The 23,343-nt window shown below is 38.1% G+C and overlaps 1 protein-coding gene across 9 annotated transcripts in view; it reads right to left on the minus strand.

Moving 5' to 3' along the window:
- Positions 1 to 23,343, minus strand: part of Pde1c (phosphodiesterase 1C) — a 551,831-nt gene that overhangs the window by 198,834 nt on the left and 329,654 nt on the right. The gene's annotated exons all lie outside the window — the stretch shown is intronic.

Here is a 23,343-nt window from a genome sequence, read left to right on the forward strand (position 1 = left end):
AGAAACTGCAGACTTTGAAAGACTGGCATGTTGTCTCCAGTGGGACATTATGTTAGACAGGAGAAAACCTACAAAAGAGCAAAACAAAGTAGCCCCCTAAAGAAGCCCAGGATCAAAAGACTAACAATAGACTAACCAACTATATTCAGCAGCTCTATCTGGTTTGGATGAAAAACACTATTATTACCATTTTTCCACCGATTCTTAGATGTATTTTTTACTTATAAATATTTCTAAAATTGAAATCAATCCTAAAACTAAGGGTTCCTTTAGAGTAATAGTATTTCCTTTCTTGAATGAAATTCAGTACTGATACATATTGTAGTCTAGATGAGAAGAAATGAGGTAATTAATATGCATAAAGAGGTTGACTTGGGTTCACCATAATCTAGATTGAGAGATTTCAAAAGTCTCACAAAAATTTCACCCAAGGTAACACATTTTTATCTCTGAGTTTAGCTGAAAATGATAACCTGGAAAGTTAAGTTATATGGAGTGCTAATTATCCAAAGATTTGTTGATAAATGAAGCATATACTGAGGCATATAGTGCTTCCAAAAAAGAAGCCAGCTGTTGCCTCAGACAGTTGCTAGTTTATTTTCTTAGCAGAATTTTTGTTTTGCTTTGCTTTGGTTTGTTTCCACTGATTAACTAATATCTACCTTTTCTGGTTCTCCAAAGATCCACCCCAATGAAGCATGGAGGCATATCTTTTCAGTTTATGAATTTAAGAATGTATACATTTTCCCATTCTTAATAAAAGTTGTATGCTTGAGCAGACAGTGTTTGCTGGTTTTTTTCTCCTGCTTTATCTTGGTAACAGTTAATTAACATAATCCTCCAGTTATCCATATACAACTTAAAAAACCGAAACTACCACTTAAAGAGTTAAGTTACTCTTATGACTGGTACTGTGTCAATCAGCACTACATAGAAAGATAAGGAGGATGCAAGGTTACTCATGAGGAGCTTTCGAGAAGGTTTACATAGATATCAGAGGCCTTGGGGCTCACATCAATCAATACAAATCCATTTCAATATCAATAAGCTGAAATATACTTCCATAGTCCATGCCAGTTTCTATAAACTGAAGCACACTTTCAGAGCAAACCCCAATTTCCATAACACCCTCAGAAGTATGCATCATAGCACAGATTTAACAAATCATTGTTGCCACAGCTGCTAACCATCTGTTTTCAGGTCCCTCATGGGTCTTCTCTGTGATGAAAGTTTTTGTTTTACTTAACACCTGATCCCAAGGGCAACTAAATCTCCCCACTCTGTTCAAAGTTACCTCATCCTAAATCCTATATGTGACAGATCTGGATAGGCACTATTCACTTTGGCCTCTGCCCCCTGCCACCACAGAAGAATTGGTTCAGGTTCAACTCTTACCCATCCTTCAGTTTTTAACATGGAGAAACCAACTTACAGTTCCACAGGTCCCGCCCTGTTATGAAATCCATAAGCAGTCTAGAACATTAAAATTATTGCTTACTCAGTGCATATTGTGTACCAGACATTCTGTGGTATATTTTCTTTTCATTATTTTATAAATCTTCTCAACAAACCCAGGTATTTACTAAAGGGAGAAGTGAAACTTAGTGAGATTAAGTAATTCTCCCAGGATTGTACTAGTAAGTGGCAGAGTTAAAATGCTAATCTCTATTTCCTGCACTCACATTTCACCTACTATTCTTTGTTCTGTATGCCTAAGTATAAATTTTCTACCTGATTAGGTCTAAGAATGAACCTGCAGCTCAGGTGCTGTGGTGCACACCTGCGATCCTAGTGGTTTTGGGGCTGAGGCAGAAGTATCACAAACCCAAAGCCAACCTCAGCAACTGAGCAAGGCCCCAAGCAACTTAGTGAGATCCTGTCTCTAAATAAAATATTTTAAATGGCTGGAGGTACTGGGGCTATAGCTCAGTGACAGAGTGCTTGCCTAGAATACATGAGGCACTGGGTTCAATCCTTAGCACCACATAGAATAAACAAATAAAATAAAGACATGCTGTCCACCTATGACTATAAATTTTTTTTTTCTAAAAAAAGGGGTGCTGGAGATGTGGCTCAGTGGTTATGTGCCCCAGGGTTCAATCCAAGTACTAAAAAGAAAAAAGAAAAAAAAAATAGACCTGCAGATGAGAATTATCTATTCTCAGCAAAAGGTTAAGGTATAGGGAAGTGAAGACAGTTTTTTATTCTGCTCTGGTCCTGGGTTTTGCACACTCTGTCTCCAGTGGGCTACTGCCATGCCTTGCTGTGCTGTAAGTTCACATCTGGAAAATGGACTACTAATCACTGCTGCTTACACTGCAGAGAGTTGCAAAAATAAAAACAAGGTGCTGCATGTAAATGGGGTTTGATACAAATCAATTGTACAGTTAAATAAACATATTTATTTATTAGTCAAAACCCAAGGGAGAATACTATCATACTATTCTTCATGGCATCTCCCTGGACATGACATGCCCAACTATCTAAGATTCCTCCCTCCTCAAACTCTTCTGAGAATTTAGTTTGTTTTATTCTCTTGACCCTTAAATGTGTACCCTGGTATTCTTTAGTTTTTTCCTGCCTTATGTAGAAATATGGATGAACCTGTAAGTGCCTCAATTCTGGAGAGTCTACTCATTCTTAATATTTCTTATACTATCCTATATGCCTTTCCACATAGTGGGTATTTTACAAATATGATGTTAGGTTGATAGTAAATACCTATAGCCATTGTTAACAGCCAGAGACCTGGCATTAACTGCTAGTTATTATGAGATTGAAGTTATTTCATAGTTAGCAGAATGTTTACTAATTACATCTTGGACAAGTCTGCTTCAGTCTGGTTAGCCTACAAGAACACAGGTTTGTAGCTGGGCTGACTCAATTAGTAACCCCTGCAATTTCTACCCATAACTCAGCTTAGTGGACTCCTTTTACATCCCATTTCCACTGCAGAGAGAACCCATACTCCATTCTAAAGGCAGAAGAGGAATTGTGGGAAAGAGGGAGAGGCTTCAGATTCTTTAGTTTCAACATAAATGCCAAAAAAATTTTTTTTGCCTCAAGATGTACTTTGATATGAAAAGACACTCAGAAGAATTACTGAAATTACAAGGATCCCAAACTAGAAACACACAAGTGCTCGCACACTTGATAGCTCCATACATGAGCATCTTCTCCAAGAAGACTTTACTTGGATTTCCTCTGTAAGCATGGATTTTGTTTTCAAGTCATTCTACCCAGAGAAAATATCTATTCATCCCTTATGATATAGGGATGACAGAGCTTCATGCTAAGAGAAATGTATTTTGACACATGAGAAGAGCAGTAGAAGCTCTCAGGTGACACCACCAAAAAGGCTCTTGACTAGGCTGTTCTGAGAGTTACAATGAATTCAGAGTCCGTAGGATGACCTCCTGCATGAAAAAATAAACACAGCCAAGCATGGAGACCCACACCTGTAATCCCAGCAACTCAGAGGCTGAGGCAGACAGATCGCAAGTTTGAGGCCAACCTGGGCAGTTTAGCAAGGCCCTCAGCTACATAGCAAGACTGTGTCTCAAAATAAAATTAAAATATAAAAGGGCTAGGGAAGTAGATCAGTGGTAAAGTGCCCTTGAATTCAATCCCCAGGACCAAATAAATAAATAAATGGAAAAAAGGAAGGAAAATATAAGGCACTAAGTTTGCTCTTAGATTTCTAAACTGTTATGCAAACAATTAAAACAACCAAACAGGCAGAATAGAGCTAGATAAATAGAATACCTTGGTGCACAATATTTTGATGGGCACATTTTAAACCATGATAGTTTGAAATTTAAAGTTAAGTGCTGTCCTGTTGCTTTTGCTTAAATATACCCTCCTACTCAGTTCAAGCTCATGAAGATGAGGCCTATAAGGCTGAAAAAAAAAATTCTGATGTGGGTAGCCAAATAGCTGATGATCTGTCAGAGATTCAAGTCTTCCTTCCACAGTGCAGAGCTGTTCTGAGAAGTGGCTTCCCAGTTCCTGGGAAGCAGTTCTACTACTATTTCCCATAGGGCAGTTTGTCTTAATGATCCTGGTTTTTTTTTTTTATTATGTGTTTTAGTCAACTTTTGCACTGCTGGGACTAAAAGACCTGACCAGAACAATTTTAAAGGAGAAAAGGTTTATTAGAGGGTTCATGGTTTCAGAGGTCTTCATCCATAAATAGCAGGCTCCATTTCTGGGGGCTCAAGGTGAGGCAGAACATCATGGCAGAAGAATGTGGCAGAGGGAAGCAGCTCACATGGTGATCAGGAAGCACAGAGAGAGAAAGTTTCTACTCACCAGATATAAAATAAATACCCCAAAGCCATACTCCCAAGTTCCACCTCCTCCAGCCACACCCAACATTTCAGTTACCACTCAGTTAATTCCTATCAGGGGACTAATTCACTGATTGGTTAAGACTCTTACAACCCAAACATTTCTCCTCTGAACCTTCTTGCATTGTCTCACGTATGATGAGCTTTTGGGGGACACCTTATATCCAAACCATAATATTATGTCACATACAATTTGATGAGGCTGCTAATTTGTCATATATGATTTATCAAACTGATATCTATTATTTCCATTTCATTAGTTCCTCCTCCCAAAATCAGAACAGCCCTGTATATTCAAAGTATAAATATTTTGATTGTATCAAGATGGCAGAGTAGAGGAGGTTGCTCTCCAAGCTGTTCTGTGGCATAAGACCAGGAACACAGACAACAGACAAACAGATTTTCTTTGAGGTGTGCAAGAAGAGAAAACTTACTAGGACTTAATACCAGATTCAGAATAGCCTAGTAACTCAGAAGTTTGGATAGAATAAAATAAAAATAAATAAATAAATAAATAAGAAAGAAGGAAATCCACCACCAGTACTGGCACCCATCAATACAGATCCACAGCAGGCAAATTGGAGAGAAGGACTAAGAAAACCCACATTTCAGGTGGTACTGTGGCATGTCTTAAAATGGAGAAATCAGTTATCAAGGACATCGTCGAGCTGATCCAGCAGGTGACCTACGCTATTCTACACTATTCTAGTGTGGAAAAGATACTGTGCATCTCCAGGTAGCCCATGGAGAGTCAAGACAGCCAGATTATTTCCCACTGTGCTATAGTGGCCAGTGGGTGTGTGTTCAAACCCAGGCACCCAGACCTTTATGATTCTAGCTGGGGCTAAAATCCTGATCTGGCAGAGGCCTGTCACACAACCCAGAGTGTGACTAGAAAACTAGATGAAATTTAGGCATGGAGAGTTTTGTACCTGGGAGAATTTGGGACACTAAGACCTGAGAGATCCTGGGTGACTCTCACCCTTTCAGTTTCTTGGTTCACAGGATCATCTAGGGAGGACCGGGAACTTGATGAGGGTGCAGAGAGTGAATGTGAGCTTTGGAACAGAGCCCAGGAAGCCAAGAAGTACAGGAGCCACAGATAGTGGAGCAGGTGAAAGACTGGCTCCTCTGCTACACAAGTGGAACCCAGGAGAGACTCCAGGGATGCAGACTAACAGAAGGATGGGAAGCAGTCAGACTCCAGAGATTTGCTGATTTAAAAGCTTCAGACCAAATGTCATTCAACAAAGTACTGGGGGTTGTTGGGACTAATGACACGTTAACTAACTCAGGCTGACTCCTTACTTCCTGGCGGGTGAGCAAGATCAAGGCCTCAAAGGTGGTTTCAAAAGTTAATGACGACCACCATCAGGGATTGGTTAACAACAGTTCGAACAGAGCGAACGTGATCAGCTCATGCTTGCCATATAGTCCTATGGGACTCTCACCTCAGTGAACCCCCCAGGCCTTGCTGACCTTTAAGCTGATTAGTTCCTGCCTAGCCCCCACCCTACATAAAAGCTGTGTGACTTCCTCAATAAACAAGTTCCTGCTGTGACTGGTCTCCCTGATGCATCTGATTATCCTCTGCCTGGAGGGCTGGGTGCGGGCGGTTAGTCGGCCCTACCTTTTCTGGTCTGGCCTTGTTGAGGAGTGCTCCCTTCCCTTGTCCCTGGTCGAGAAGAGCAAGGCGCTAAAGACCCCGACAGGGGGTTGAGCTAGACCCAAACCCCACCTCTAGGAGCTCAGCCTCTGGGAACCCCTTTCACAGAACTCTACTTTGATCCCTTGCTGTGAGTGGAGCAGACAACACCCTCCAACCCACCCCACCTCATACTACTCAGCGAAACTGAGAACAAGCAACTAGACAAGCTCAACATAAAGAAGAAGAACTTAACAGCCTCCAGCTACTACTCTTGTGTGCAATACATAGCCTCAAGAAAAAATGGAAAGAAAGACAATTGGGAACAGGAAACCAACACAGAATGTTATTGACAAATTTCTAACCACCGCAACAAAAACAATACCTTAACTTTCCATCAAAACCATTTTTTATAAAAAATTTTTGTGTGCCAAATGGCACACAAAATTTTGTACATGTACATATTTGTCTCATTCTCATTTCTAGCATTTCTTGAAGTTACTTATTTTCTTAAGTTTGTCTTTTGAATAATAGGTTTTTGGATTAATACAATTTGGTTTCGTTTTATATCATTTTTCCCTGTCTATTTCTCTTGATTCTCTTCCTTTTTTCTTTCACCAACAGCCAAATTCTATTGTTCTCTCTTTTACTCTTCCTTTAACTCTTTACTACCACTTTCTCTCCTATTCCCTCACAATTATTACATCCTACATCTCCTCTGTATTCTCCCTTTTCACCTTTATGAAAGAGCAAAACCTTTTGCAAGCATATGTTCTTACTGTTGGCAATTACTTGCCATATCATTACTTTTATATAGTGCCAATTAACATTGTAGATGTCAAAACAGGAACTAAGTATTTAGTTTAGTGCTGCATATTGTTTGTATTGGTTGTTGTTATTATTTGTCTCCATGTAAATGGTGAGATACTAGACACCTTCAGGGACACCACAAATTCATAGGGTAGAAGCTTTGCCACCATAGATTCTTATGATTAATGGGTAGACATACAAACAGTATGAATAAGCAAGGGAACAAACCATCCCAACATTATTAACACTGGAGGAAATGTCAGAGAAGGAATTTAGAAAGCTCACAGTTAAACTCATCTGCAAGGAAAAAGACAATATAAAGAGTGAAATCAGAGAGAAAATCCAAGAAATGAAAGATGATTTCAATAAGGAGATAGAAATCCTTAAGAATAATCAATCAGAAATTCTCAAAATGAAGGAATCAACAAAACAAAATGGAAAGCATCACCAACAGACTAGACCACTTAGAAAATACAGTTTCAAGCAACGAAGATAAAATATACAATCTTGAAAATAAAGATGACCATGGAGAAAACATGTTAAGAGATCAAAAAAAATTTTTTGAAGAAATATGGGATAACATGAAAAGACCAAATTTAAGATTTATAGGGATAGATGAAGATTCAGAAATACAAACCAAAGGAATACACAATCTTTTCAAGAAATAATATCAGAAAATTTCCCAAACCTCATGAATGAAACGGAAAATCAAATATAGGAGGCTAACAGGACTCCAAAAATACATAATTACAACAGATCTACACCAGAGCACATTATTATGAAAATGTCCAGTAAGGATAAAATTACAAAGGCTGCTAGAGAAAAATGGTCAGTCATATTTAGAGGGAAACCAAAACAAAATTTAGTTGATTTTTCAACCCAGACCCTAAAAGCTAGGTGGTCTTGGAATAATATACCTTAAGCTCTAAAAGAAAATGGACACGAACCAAGAATACTATACCCAGCAAAATTAAGTTTCAGATTTGATGATGAAATAAAAACCTTCAATGATAAATAAAAATTAAAAGAATTCACAGCTAGAAAGCCTGCACTACAAAACATACTCAATAAAATATCGCATGGAGAAGAAATGAAAAATAAAATTGCAACCAGCAAAGGGAGGAACTACACTAGAAGACCAGTCAATCAAAGGACAAATAATTCAAATTAAAAGCCAGAAATAAAATGACAAGGAATAAAATTTATTTTTCAATAATAGCATTGAATGTAAATGGTTTTAACTCATCAATCAAAAGACATAGACTAGAAGATTAGATTAAAAATAATAAGACCAACTATATGCTGTCTCCAAGAGACGCAACTCAAAGGCAATGATATCCACAGACTGAAGGTAAAGAATGGGCAAAAACATAATCACATGAACCTTGTAAACAAGTAGGGATTTCTATCCTCATATCATAAAAAGTGAACTTCGAGCCAAAGTTAATTAGAAAGGCAAAGAAGATCATTTCATACTGCTTAAGGGAATGATACAACAAGAAATAATGATCATAATTTTTTATGTCTAATCTTACATAGTATTTATGTAACCTAACATTACATATCAAGGCCCTAGAAAAAGAAGAACAAATGAGCACCAAAAGCAGTTGAAGACAGAAAAAATACTAAAATCGTAACCCAAATCAATGAAACTGAGATTTTGAGGACAATTCAAAAAATAAATGAAGCAGAAAGCTGGTTCTTGAAAAGATAAATAAAATTGATAAATCCTTAGCCACATTAAACAACAGAAAGAGGGGAAAACCTCAAATTTCTAAGATCCATGGTTAAAAGGAAATATCACCAGGGACACCACTGAAATACAGAGGATAATAAGAAACAATTCTGAATACTTATACTCCAATAAAACAGAAAACCTTGAAGAAATCAACAAATTCCTTGAGACATATGACCAGTCCAAATTGAACCAGAAGGACATAGAAATTTTAAACAGATCAATTTCAAAGCAATGAAATCGAAGATGTCATCAAAATCCTACCAAAAAAAGAAAAGCCCAGGACCAGATGGATTCTCAGCTGAGTTCTACCAGACTTTCAAGGAAAAACTAATACCAATACTCTTCAAATTAGTCCATGAAATAGAAAAGGAGTGAACTCTTCCAAACTCATTCTATGAAACTAGTATCATCCAGAACCAAAACCAGACAAAGGCAAATCAAGGAAAGAAAACTTCAGACCAATATCTCTGATGAATATAGCTGCAAAAATTCTTAATAAAATACTGGCAAATTGCAGAAGAAAACAATAAAAAGATAGTGCACCGTGATCAAGTGGGGTTTATCCCAGGGATACAAGGTGGGTCCAACATGAAGAAATCAATAAATGTAATTCATTACATTAGTAGACTTAAAGACAAGAATCACATGATTATCTCAACAGATGCAAGAAAAGCATTTGACAAAATTCAGTATCCATTCATGTTCAAAACACTAGAAAAACTAGAGGTAGTAAGAACATACCTCAACATTGTAAAAACTGTCTATGTTTAACCCAAGGTCAACATCATTCTAAATGAAGCAAAGCTGAAAGCATTCCCTCTAAAAACTGGAACAAGACAAGGATGCTCTCTTTTATCACTTATATTCAATACAGTCTTTCAAACTCTAACCAGAGCAATTGGATAGAATAAAGACATTCAAGGGATAAGAACAGGAAAATAATTCAAACTATCCCTATTTGCAGATGGCATGATTCCATATTTAGAAGACCCAAAAGAGTCTACCAGAAAACTTCTAGTATTCATAAATGAATTCAGCAAAATAACAGGATATAAAATTAACACCCATAAATCAATTATATTCCTATACATCAGTGATTGCTCAACTGAAAGAGAAATTAGGAAAACTATCCCATTCACAATAGCCTCAAGAATGAAAAAAAAAAAAAAACCTGAGAATCAATCTAACAAAAGAGGTGAAAGACTTCTACAAAACAAAACAAAACTCAATTCTAGGTGGATCAAAGACCTAAGCAATAGATCAGAAACCCGGAACCTACTAGAAAACAAGTAGGCCCAACACTCCATCATGTCAGCTTAGGAATCGACTTCCTCGACAAGACTCCTAAAGCACAAGAAGTAAAATCAAAAATCAATAAATGGGATGGCATTGAACTAAGAAGCTTCTTCACAGCAAAGGATATAATCAAGAATGTGAAGAGAGAGCCTACACAATGGGAGTAAATTTTTACCACATGCACCTCAGATAGAGCATTAATCTCCAGGATACATAAAAAACTAAACAAACTTAACACCAAAAAAACAAACAATGCAATAAATAAATGGGCAAAGGAACTGAAGAGACACTCCACAGAAGAAATACAACTGGTTCAACAAATACATGAAAAAATGTTCAACATCTCTAGCAAATAGAGAAATGCAAATTAAAACTACACTGAGATTTCATCTCACTCTAGTCAGAATGACAACAATCAACTCTACAAGTAACAATAAACACTGACAAGGATGTGGGGGGAAAAGGCACACTAATACGTTGCTGGTGGGTCTGCAAATTAGTGCAACCCTTCTGGAAAAAAGTATAGAGAGTCCTCAGAAAATTTGGAATGGAACTACCAGCTGACCCAATTATCCCACTCCTTGTATATACCCCAAAGACTTAAAATCAGCATACTACAGAGACACAGCCACATCAATGTTGGTAGTAGCTCTTGCACAACAGTTAAGCTATGGAACCAACCTACATGCCCTTCAACAGACGAATAGATAAAGAAAATGCAGTATATATACACAGTGGAATATTACTCAGTCATAAAAAGAATGATGTGATAACTTTTGCCAGTAAATGGATGGATCTGGAGACTATTATGCCAAGTAAAATAAGTCAATCCCAAAAAACCAAAGTTTGAATGTTCTCTCTGATATGTGGATGCTAACTCACAATAAGTTGGAGAGTGGAAAAGAATAGAACTTCATTGGATTAGAGAAAGGGGGAAGAAGGGAAGGAGGTGGGACAAGAATGGGAAAGACAGTGAAATAAATCTGACATATCTTTCCTATATACACATATCAATACACCACAGTGAATCTCAACATCACGTACAATCAGAGTCTGGGATCCTAACTAGAATAAGATGTAGTCTATGCTTGTAAAAATATTTCAAATTTTTTTTAAAAATATAACTAAGTATAAGTATTTTCCTCCTAATTTTCCCAGACAGTGAAATAGGGCTAAAGGTTTATTTACCCTCACTGTTAAAGCTACTTACCCTCAAACTCAAACATAATGCTGAAACCATCAGTTAAATACAAGCTAATCTAGTAAAGAAGTGCAGAAGTCTGACCTTCCAGGGCAATTCCCAGACGGTAGGTTCAGAAACACAAATGTCCGTCTCCATCGAGGAGGGAAGCAGCAGGAAGACACTGCACCATAAAGCTCCCACCCCAAGCACCGACGGCCACACTCCACTTTGGACTTTTTAACTTCTGGAATTACGTATTTAGGCACTTCACGCTATTTCCAGGTCCAGATCTGCCATGTGGTGGCCGCAGCATCCCTCCTGCCTGACGCCACATCCCTCTGCACCAAGGGCTCTGTGTGTGGGACCTCCCTGCTCCTTGGCTGCACTGCCTTCCTCTGGGGACAGCACAGACTATATGTACCATTATTAGGGGTGTGTAGCCCTGATTTCAGCCAAATGACCTGGAGACAGTCACTGACCCTCATGAGGGATTAGCAAAGGCAACGCATGTCTCCATGCTAAGGCTAGACCCACAGGGCCTCGCTCCTGGCACTTAATATGGCCTCAGAAAATGTCCATGGTTTCTCCCTTTTCAGACACCAGTCAGACAGTCTGTAACAGTGGGGCAAGTCTTGTCTGTCTGATCTATTTCTTCAGCCAATATTCATATGATTCTCATTTTAAAAAAAAAAATGTTACAACTTAAATAAACATGGAAGTGCCCATAGGGAACAATCAAAGAGCCCCATTCCAGCAAAGAGGGAATCCCTCTTCATACTTTAAGGAACTCCAATTGGAGGGCTGGGGGAACTGACCCCCTGTGAACTAGTTCAGATAGTCTATGTTTATGCTTTTACTTGGTGAGCTCAGAGGTGAAGGTGAGGAATTTGATTTTGAAGCTAAGTCATGAAAGATAAAGATTTTTTAAATTTTAATATTTACACCTTTAATTTGAAAATAATTAAATATAGAGTTTCATATATGTTCAAAATATGCTCAATAGCAGATTTACCAGTAAAATGGTCTTTCCGCACGTGTGCATGAACTTTCTTGTCAGGAAGAATGTGCTACCTGAACCTCTCAACAGGGAGAGACAAGTTACAGGAAGTGAAAATTTGTTAACTGGGGTATGAACTGAAATTTTTTATAATTAATACGGTTCACTCTTTCTTAACACAATGTCAACCTGTGAATCATCTCAGTGTGCCCCTTGGGAAACACTCTCCTGAAATTTGCTTCTATTTAACAACCTGTCTATGTCTCCTGCTGCAGAGAGGGGACAAAATTTCAGACTGAGTTAATGAAGCAAAATCTCAAACTAAAATCTAACTCAGCTGTTTTCCAAGAATAAGACTCAACCAAATAAAAATCCCCATTCTTTGTCAAAACTATAAGAGATCTTTAAAATATTTATAAATAGAAAACCAAGTACTAACCAGTCAAAATAATGGGTAAACAGTGGGATTAGTTTATATTTGTACAGGTCTCAGATACCCTTTGATAAATTGTCCTGTCCAAGTATGCAGAAGATTTTTCTCCATGAGTACAAATGTTCTTCTCAATGACCCTACTTAATGTCTCTACAAAGAGATCAGAAACTAAATATGTGCATGGCACAGACCAAACTGATAAAAATTGGAAAATTCAGCCAGGTCCAGTGGCACACACCTGAAATTCCAGCAACTCAGGAGGCTGAGGCAGGAGGATTGTGAGCTCAAAGCCAGCCTCAGCAAAAGCAAGGCACTAAGCAACTCAGTGAGGCCCTGTCTCTAAATAAAATACAAAATAGGGCTAAGGATGTGGCTCAGTGGTCAAGAGCCCCTGAGTTCAATCCCCAGTATACAAAAAAATAAAAAATAAAAATTGAAAATTGAAAATTCATTAACAATCTTTTTTAAAGAAGCAAAAACAAGTTGGTCAGTATTAAAACCAAGAGCTATAATTTTAAAATACATTTCACTTTCCCCAGTCTTGCAATGCATATTTTAGTCAGCCCAGTCAGTTAATCCTTCTAATACAGGCATAAAGAAGGTCTAACCGATGCGTGGGGTTGCAAGGTTAATGTGCCTGTTTTTGGTTATTTTGATTGTTGACATTAGCCAGTTTATAGCTATCAGGCAAAAATAGAAACCTTTTTGCAGTAATTCTGGTATCTTTCAATTCTGTCAATCAACAGTTTCTTTCTTACATGGTTCTTAAAAACATCTGCAGAGGAGATCCCAGTAGAATCTGAGTCATTCATCCCCTTTATTAGATAGAGCAAACGACCTAACCCCCATGATGCACTAGAACTATGATTTGGAAGGGTCCCCCAAGATCTTGTGTTAAGGTTCAGTGGCCAGCCTGCCGATGAGAGATGGAGTCTGGTAGAAAGAGGTTCCTTAAGGAGGTGGGGCCTCGTGGAAGGAAATTAGGTTGTCAGAATCATGTCCTTGACAGGTATATTGGGATGCTGGCCACATCCTCCCTCCCCTACCCCTCTCTCTCTCTCTCCATCCTGGCTGCCATGAGGTGAACAGGCCTCCCCCACCACATACTCCTGCCATGATACACTGTGTTGCCACAGGTCCAAATCAACAAGGCCAAGTAACCATGGTCTGAAACCTCTGAAACTGTAAACCAAAATAAGCCTTTCATTCTTTAGTTTATTATTTCAAGCATTTTGTCATAGCGACAGCTGAATTACACAACTAGGGACCATGAGAATTCAGAGCAAGGGAGAATAGGAAGGGATTTGGGAACTGTGCCATCACTGGCAAATTTAGACTGGTTTCCTATAAGGTATGACAGGAAAATTTTTTCTTTTCCTATTAACACTGTCATTTTTTTATAAATGTGAAACACTGGCCACATTATCACAGTTTTCATGCAGCATTTCATACACTAGTATTCTTTCCTGAGTAGCTATACAAAAAATGCATTTTCTCAGCTATTTATTATCCAAGTATGGTTTGGGTCACTGCTAGAGAGGGGAGGGTGGAGGGGGGAACAGAGAGAAAACATTACCTGTGTCAAATCACTGAGCTGCAACCAGAATCTGATGCGCATTGCATTTTTTAACAAAAGCCTAAATGATTCTGAAAATCAATTGGGTTTTATTAAAAGCACTGCTTCTGTCTGTGGATGTCCAGTTTGACACATGTGGAAGGCTGGATGTGCCAATGAGTGGCTTGCTTTCCATTCATTGAGGAGTTCTAAATCTTAAATACACTGCAGTTATTAAATGAAGGGCCTTTTTTGGTTTAAAAATTGCTTTAAAGCTAACAGTGTACAAAAATGTTTTTTATCCAAACATCTACAAGGCAAATTACATTGCATTCATATTAGAGCCAAATCAAGCGACACAGACAAGAAATGTTTGATCTCGGTTTTCTCATTCAGGTCTCATCAATTTACTCTAATGGGTCTCCAACCAACACTCATAATCATCTCCTTTAAAAACTGCAATCATATTTAGACATGTTTTAGCTTTTGTAAATGCTGGCTTCAAGCACAGAGATGCATCTGACATTTTATGGTCAACATATTCCTACAGAACTGTCAGTAAACTGAACTTTTTGGGAGCGAGAAGAACTGAGCAACTTAAATATTTGGTTCAGAGTACTCATTATTGACAGAAACCCTATGATGAATTCTTTTGTAAAGTTGCCTTTTTCAATTTGAACAGTCAGCCTTGATTTATCTACCTCATAACTCCCAATCTTCTACATCAAGTTTATCTGTGCCTATCACAATGCCTGGTGGTTCCTAATCATTAATAAATTTTCTGGTTAATGATCTTGCTGCAGTTTCAGAAAATCTGCAGAATCACTTACTACAAAATCATAGTGCATCCAGACACAATTTGTAAAGCATGTATGTACTATGTGAATGTCTGTGACCTAGGAATAAGGTGGACATCTTAGATGACTTCCCATGGAATCTTGGGATTCAGAAGAAACCTCTGGATTGGGTTACTCAGCAGAGAAGTATTCACCCAGATCTCTTCATGCCACCAAGTGTCATTAGGATATTCTGCAGTGTATACTGCACAGACCAGTAATCAATTTCCACATCTCCAACTGCCTGCAGCTGAGGCTTCCTGCCCTTTATCCTTCCTACCACTCTTTGCCTTCATTCAAAAACCTAACTAGAAACAAAGAAGAAGAAACAAAATAGAAGTCCTCAAAGTCAAGTTTAATCCAAGTACCCTAACCACCACATTCATTTCATTGGACTATGTGTGGTTAGTTTCACAGGTAATGTTTTCAAAAAGCTATGATTAATTCACATAGACTTTGTCAATTTTATACTAAAATAATTTAAAGATAAGCCAATCTCAAGGAAAAAATAATAGTTAAAAATGTATGGCCACAGGAAACTAGAAATATTCATATTTATATCCTTTTAGGATATCATCACAGGGTGATCAATAAGAGGTTTTTGAATATAAAGTAGTATTTTATTATTCTATAGTGGAAACAGTCAAATATAATCAAATAGTATCCTATAGTGGAATTAAAATAGTGTTTCCAACGTTTAGAGAAGAACTTGCTCATTACTTTAAGAATTATATTAGGCATCAACTCAACTCAGACATTCTGTAACACCCACTATAAGGGGTGATATAAGAGTAACACTTTAAATCATCAACATTTGCAATGCATCAGAAACAACATAACTCTCAGCTTGCTAAAATTAGAATATAGTAACTTTAGAGAAGAGAGATCAGGAGGACACTGCCTTAGCCCACTGATCGAAGTCAGAGGACAAATACTGTCAACTGACATTCTGTGCCCTTGATATGCCACACTGAGAAGGGCACAGCCTCACTTCAGTGATGCTCCTCTTAAAGATGTACAGCCTGAATCTAGTTGAGAGGGCATTTCTGACAAATCCAAGTTGAGGGATATTCTACAAAGTAACTTGTCTTGACTCTTCAAAATATCAGTCATGAAAGCAAAGTGAGAAACTATTCTGGATTTCTCCAAAACAACAGGCGATTCTGGACTTCAGGGGGGCATGCTGTGCACAGGGACAGGTGGTAAAATTTTAATATAAACTATAAAGTAGATAATATTATTTTATAAGTATTAAGCCTCCTGATTTTGATAGTTGTGCTGTGATTGTTTTAGAAAATGTCATTGATCCTGGGAAATACACACTGAAGTATTTAAGAGTAAGAGTGGACTTACTTCTCATCTCAAATAGTTTATCAAAATAGATAGATACATAGCTAGACAGACAGACATAATGAAGGAAAACTGGAAAAAATATTAATAAATCTGGATAAAAGTTATAGCATAGTTCTTTCTTTGTACTACTCTTGAAATTCTCCATGTGTTTGCAATTGTTTTAAAATAAAATGCCAAGGGTCAAATATTTTCTGTCACATGTGCATGTATGAATAGCACCACAGTGAATCCTGTTTTTATGTAAATTATAATGCACCAATTAAATATTTAAAAAATAAATGGAAGTGAGACCAGTAAAGCAGAGGAAGGGGAACAGGGGTAGAAAGGAGGAGATGGAACTACAAGGGATGAAATGGAGCAACTTATATTGTGTGTAATGAATATATCACAATTAACCTCATTATTATGTATAATTACAATGCACTAAGGACAACATAATAAAATTTTTAAAAGTCGAAAGTTACAATAAAAAGTAATTAATATAAAATAACATCTTCATTAAAAGGTGATGAAGATGAAGTTACATCTTCATTAAAATAAGGGAATGCCTACACAATTTTCCAAAATCTTATCAGGTATTTCAGTCAAAATGCTGCAAAATGCTGAAAATCGTGGATTGTTTATTTCTTTTTCTCTCCAGGACTCTTGTCAGTGATGTAGTTTCTATTCTCCTGAGCATCTCCTATTTGTGCATTTCCCAGCAACAAGGCTTGTGTGCTTCAATTTCATCATCTCCTTTCTCAATTTGGCCTAACAAATTGACAGTCTGCCACCCTCTTAAGAAATAGTAAAGAAAGTGCCACTTTCTGTTTGAAAAGCATGAACTGCTTTGCTTAGAAAAGCAATGAACTAATTAAGTTTGAAGATGAATGATCAGCAATTAATCTAGCTGCATTTATGTGGTCAGCATCTGGAGAAAAAAAAAGGCCTTCCAAAAGAAAATACAATGTATCTGAAACTCCTCACTACTATTAAGTTACTTTTATCTATAGCCTATATATGCTAATTACTCTCCATTATGTATTACATACAGTATGCACACACACATATACACATATACCTAATGAAGTATGGAGTATATGAATAAAGTTACTCTGAATATACTTGGTAAATAAAATATATAAAGTATAATATTGAAATTTCTCTTGAAAAGGAATGAAGAGGATCTAAATGCATATTTCATATTTTTATGAAGTCTCATTTATCCCCACCCCATTTTTTCTGAGGAAAACAGCAAATAAACTTATTTAACAGATTAAAACACTAGGACAAAATGGGTAGATATTGGACCACCTAAGAGTGAGAATTAGCCCACTTAGTTGCCTATCCCTAGTTCCATACTGGGTCACACTGGATTTGGCTAGAATTTTTTTTCTCTCCATAATACAGTTATGTGTCTGGACATAATACATACATGTGTATACATGAACATAACAAATAAAAAATATGTAAGTACACATATCATATCACTGAAACTCAGACAGGAACCAACGTCAATAAAAATATCTTCAGAAACCATTTCTTTCTTTATGTCTTTAATCAATAAAAAGAGTCAATGTAAACACAAGAAAGTGGTTATCTGCCAAAACAAATCCTGCCTCCATTCACTGAGATGATCCTAAAGTCAAGAGTTCAAATTTCAAACATCAGAGACAAAACATAGCTAGCAATCTTTGTAAACTCTAAACATCAAAAGCAAATTGATGGTACACTGACTGTCTACAATGCCCAGAGTTTCATAATTTTAGAAATCAAATTCTGGCTTCTCGATGTTTAAGAAAATTTATGGCATCTTTTCTTTAAAATAGCACAAAATGAGGAAGTACTTTGTTCCCACTAATCACTCAGGGTTCTTCCTGAAAGCAAACCAGCTCCAACTGGAGGATCCTAGATAATATTTCAAAGTGTTGCTACTCCTAAAATCTCTACCTCTGAAGCGACTAAGTGCTTCAGAGCCAGTTCACCTCATGGTAAATACCAGCCCTAGAGAATCTACAGGAAAAGTGAATCCTTGGGTGCTACTTACAAAAGTTGAAAACCAAAAATTTCTAGTTTGAAATATGTCTCAGATACTGGAGACAGAAAATCAAGTTTGTGATGGACAGGACAGGCGTAAGGGTCACACACTGCACTCACAGAGAAGGGTCTTGCTTTGCCTCCACTGCTGTCCCTAAGGGGCTACAGAAGAAGCTGGAGAGGAGGGGATCTGAAGATGGAGCAAGGAGGCACAGAATTGGAACTAAAGCAGCATGGCCTAAAAATTCTCAGATCAGAAAAGCTAGAGACAACTTCAGCCAGAGAAAGAGGGAAGAGAAGACATGGGTTATTGTCAGAAAGCCCTGAAAGGGACAATGACTGGCAGAAATGAAACGGACACAGAGGCCACCAGACCAACATGAGGGTTTACATTCACCATGCTTGCCTCAGGTTGGTCGCATGATTCCATGCCACACATCCAAGTTGCACCCCTCCATGTCTAATGCAATGGAGACCCATGCATGTGGTCAGGGCCTGACTGTGCGAGAGGTCTGCAGGAATAATTGGAGCACCAGACCACCAGCAGAGCATGACCACGTCAAGAGGCTTCTGAAAAGACAGACCTATTTGACCTTAACCAGAGCCAGTGGCCCAGTTGACTCCCTCATGAAGTTCAACCCCTTTAAAAAAAAATCTTGCTTATGATGCCTTTGGATTCTCCCTTTTCCCTTCTAATTAAAAGCAACTTCTGTTAACTCCTTACTACAAAAGTGATGCTTTGGAAGAATTAGAAAAATACAGAGAAGAAAAAAAATGCCAGATGTTCACACAAAAAAATAAACATTACTAACCTCTAGGTATATAAAAAGGGTAATGGTGAAAAAAATAACTGCCTATGTTTATTCATCAAGTATTATATGCCAGGGACCCTAATAAGCATTTTACAGATACTGTTTTATTCAATCCTCACAGTAATATGTATTTTTTTTAAAAAACTGTGAAATTCATTTTACAGATGTTTGAGAACAAATGTCAATGCTGAGTCACTAGATATTGCTCAACAAATATTTGCTTGTTTGTGTATTTATGCATTTATTTAATGATAATGTCATCTCCCGTGTTAAAATTTGAAGTCTCCCCACTCAGAAACATGGACTATTTTCCAATTTATTCAAACCTTTTTTATGTCTGTTAGGAAAGAACTACAATTTTTCTTCGTAAGTTGTGTCCATATGTTGTTGAGTTTATTCTTAGAAAAGCACACACACATACATATGTGTGTGTGTATATATACATTTTTTAAATGTTGGGTGTTGAACCCAGGGGCACTCTACTACTGAGCTACATCTGCATCCTTTTCTATTTTTTTATTTTGGCCCTTATTTTTTATTTTGGGACTAGTGTTGCTAATTGCTGTGGCTAACCTTGAACTTGTGATCCTCCTGCCTTGGCCTCCAGAATCACTGGGATTACATTTTAATGCAATTATGACCAACATCCATTTCTTCCAGTTGTATGATTTCTTATATAATTATTTTGAGCTCCCTGTAATTTTGACAGTAATCTGTTATACTTGAGAAAAAAGCTCCAAGAAATTTTTGAATAAAGATTAAAATCTTAGGGGTTGCCAGGTGTGGTAGCTCAAATCTGTAATCTCAGCAACCCAGGAGGCTGAGGCAGGAGGATGGCAAGTTTGAGGTCAGCCTGGGCAACATGATAAGACAAAATAAAGATAAAAAGGGGATATAGCTCAGTGGCAGAGTGTCCCTGGGTGCAATCCCCAGTATCAAAAAGTAAGGAAAGAAAAATAAAGAAAGAAAATCTTGGGGACAGAGGGAAAGAGTAGAAACTAGAAGTTAATTGGAATTCATTTCCTTGCAGGAAAAAGAACTGAGCTTAGAAAGCAGTAAACCTCTATTAGCAACTACTTATTTACTCAGTCTGACACTGAATTTGGCCTTAGAGGATTATGAAAGAATTCCTAACCTCTGACTTTGGCCTGAGGGAGCTTACAGAATAAATGGGAGGTTGAAAGCTAATATATGAAAATCTGTGAGCGCCTACAGAAATAGTAAGTGCTAGATTGTACAACACGACTTTACACAAGCTATGCATTAAAGAAAAAAGTGTCAAGAGAGATAAAATGGTGGGTTAATAGCCTATAACAATATACAGGCATATATATCATTGGAGCAAGGGGCATAAAAGAAGTCAATGTAAGCACAGAGATGATTTAATATGAAACTGGGATTATGTCTTCATGTGGAGCCACAGTCTCCACTAAGCTCTAACATGTCACTCCTCGATGAAAACCATCAGCAATGCTCTTTACTGAAAAGTCTTGAGAGGAGAGAGAAAAACAGACAACACACCTATGAAATCACTTCTCAAAGTTTAAACAACCTGTTTGTTTCTAAGACTCCGGAAAGCCAAATAGCGTGGGCTGCCTTCTTCCTTGAGGATTAATTTATTCAATTGTTCTGGGTACCCATCTCTTATTTGGTTAAGAATTTATTGTAGTTTCATCTTAAGAAATGAAAATTGCAATTGTTGAGTAAACAACTTGTAAAGCTATCTATTTTCGCTGACACATATGAAGCACTTTTGCTCCCTGCATTGAATTTCTATTCTGAACTCGGCACCGGATCTGAACTGATGTCTCGATTATAAACCTCACAAGAACACAAGGAAAGACCATTGGAAGCAGTCCACCTCCACTGGAGGGGAAAATGTCCTAGCCACATGGGGCTGTGTACTACTTTTTGTTTTCCATTTTGATCTGAAAAGCCACAACGGAAGTGGAAGTCAAAGGGAGTGAATCCCTGTTGAGCATCTGCTATCAGCCTAGTGCTGTTCAATACTCTCCAGGGTCTTCCTCACAATGACCTTCTGAGGTAGGTCTATCACCCTTGTTTTACAACTGAGAAATGGAGACTTAGAGTATACTTAGTATAGCAAAACTGAAACGCAGACACAGGCTAGAGATTATGACCAAACCCCAGCTCCCAGCATGATTTTTTTTTTTTTTTTTTTTTTTTTTTTGGTACCAAGGGCACTAAATCACTGAGCCACATCTCCAGTCCTTTTCTTTTTTTTATTTAGAGACAGGATTTCACCAAGTTGCTTAGGGTCTCACTAAGTTGCCGAGACTCGAAATCCTCCTACCTCAGACTCCCAAGCTGCTGGGATTACAGGCGTGCATCACCACATGAGTGATGTTGAGTGAGTTATTTAATCATCCTGAGGTTCAGTTTCCTTTTCGATAAAATGGGGGAGGATCTTAGAGGGTCGCTCTGAGGATTGTGTGTATGAAGAGCTTTGCTCAGTGCATGGCGTATCACAGCATTCTGTAGACGGCAGCCATCATTATTATAACCTACACTGGTTCTTCCAATAGCCTCCATCCCCACTCTGGATTACCCCACTGCCTTCTCTGCCCTGCTCTATGACACCTGGACTTCCTCCTAAAGATACATTTCCAGAGCTTGCTCCCTGGAAGGCCTCTGGTTAGACAAGGCCAATGGGAGACACTGACAAAGAGGAGAGATCTGAAGCCAGGACAGAAGTGAGGGATTTCATCCCCACTCCCACCTTCCTCTGAGGTGTGTTCTCTGACAAATATTGTTCCTCCAGGTCTCCAGCTCCTGTCAGGATACCTTCCTCTTCTCACTGGTTTCCTGTACTGTTAATCCCTCCTCTTGTACCTCCAGGACTAAGGATGGTAATAATTTCACATTGGAATAAGACTCTGGGTGCCCTTGGTGATAGCTTTAACCTTGTCCCCATGTCTGCAAGCAGTTCTTTTTTCAAAATCTCTTGACCCATCTGAGTAGGAGTCTACTTCCTGCCTAACTCTGACTGATATCCAAACTGAAAAATCCTAAACTTGTACACGAGGGAACCAGCGACTCTATGATTCTTGGCCAATACTTTACAAAGCATTCACTTGCCAATGATAATCTAAACTGCACAGGTAGTTTATGATGAAGTATTACCAAAGAACCACAGGAGCATCATGAAAGTACAGCTGGCAACTACTGAGAAATGCATTTGGTGACTTGATATTTAAAATAGGTTGTAGCTAATTCCAAAAGTCCCACACCCAAAGACACAGATTGGTCCAAACCCAACAACTACAATCCAACTTTCGGAGAGATGTCAATCTGACTTTATTCTGAGAAAAAAAGGAAGCCCACAGAACTTCTACAGAAATCTTGAAGAACTCTCACAGATCTAAAGTGCTGCCCACGTAGCATTTCTCAGTCCTTCTGAAGTTGTTCATCACGAACTTCCAAGCTCTGGAAACAACCATTATCAAAATGCCACCATTTTGCAAACCACCATTTTCATCCATGTTCAGTTAGGACTTGACAGAAGCCACTTCGGCAGGTCTCATTTTCCCCCCTAGTAATTCCAACTATAATTGCTAATCAATCCACAGGGCATGAATAAGCATGTAATTACTCAGTTAAAGAGTAATTACATGGGCATTTATTTGTACCCTACCAGCTCAAGGGATATTGGATGCATTCTCCAGAAGGGGTGTACTGTATATTTTGAAAAACTCAAATTTGTGTTTGCTTCAGTGTTTCCCCTTTGCTGTTTCTGTGAATTTTTCTTTTATAGCTTTTGTTTTGTTTTGTCATGGTTTTGCTGTGTGAAGATTAGGCAGAGTAGATGAAATGTTCAGAGTTACGCACGACAGTGTTTCCACATGACTGTGTCATCAATTTTGATGATTTGAAGCAATTCTCTAAGTGACCCCACATTACTAGTGAATCATTACAAATTCCTCATTTTGGAATAAAGCAATCAAACAGTGGTCTTGGCAATGCTGGTCATCAAGAAACCTCAAGCTGGCAGGGCAGTCACAGAGCACAAGCTCTGAGAACCTGGCAGCTTGCCACTTTCAATAATTATATTCTGCCAATCTTAATTCCCAGCTGCAGTGTCAGCTGGATATACAACTTTTACCTACTTCCTGCCCTGAACCCCTACACTACTCACCCACACAGCTGCAGGGTTCTGCCCCAGATGCCTGGGCATTCCACCATGGAGTATGTGATGGCTTACAAAAGTTTTTCTCATCAGAGAGAAGGTGCCGTGAGCATTTGCTGGAGTGGTGTGGATACATGAAGAAAGGCCATCTCAGCCAGGCTTACTGTCATCTG

Source organism: Sciurus carolinensis, chromosome 8 (genome assembly GCF_902686445.1).
Source record: "Sciurus carolinensis chromosome 8, mSciCar1.2, whole genome shotgun sequence".
Lineage (NCBI taxonomy): Eukaryota > Metazoa > Chordata > Mammalia > Rodentia > Sciuridae > Sciurus > Sciurus carolinensis.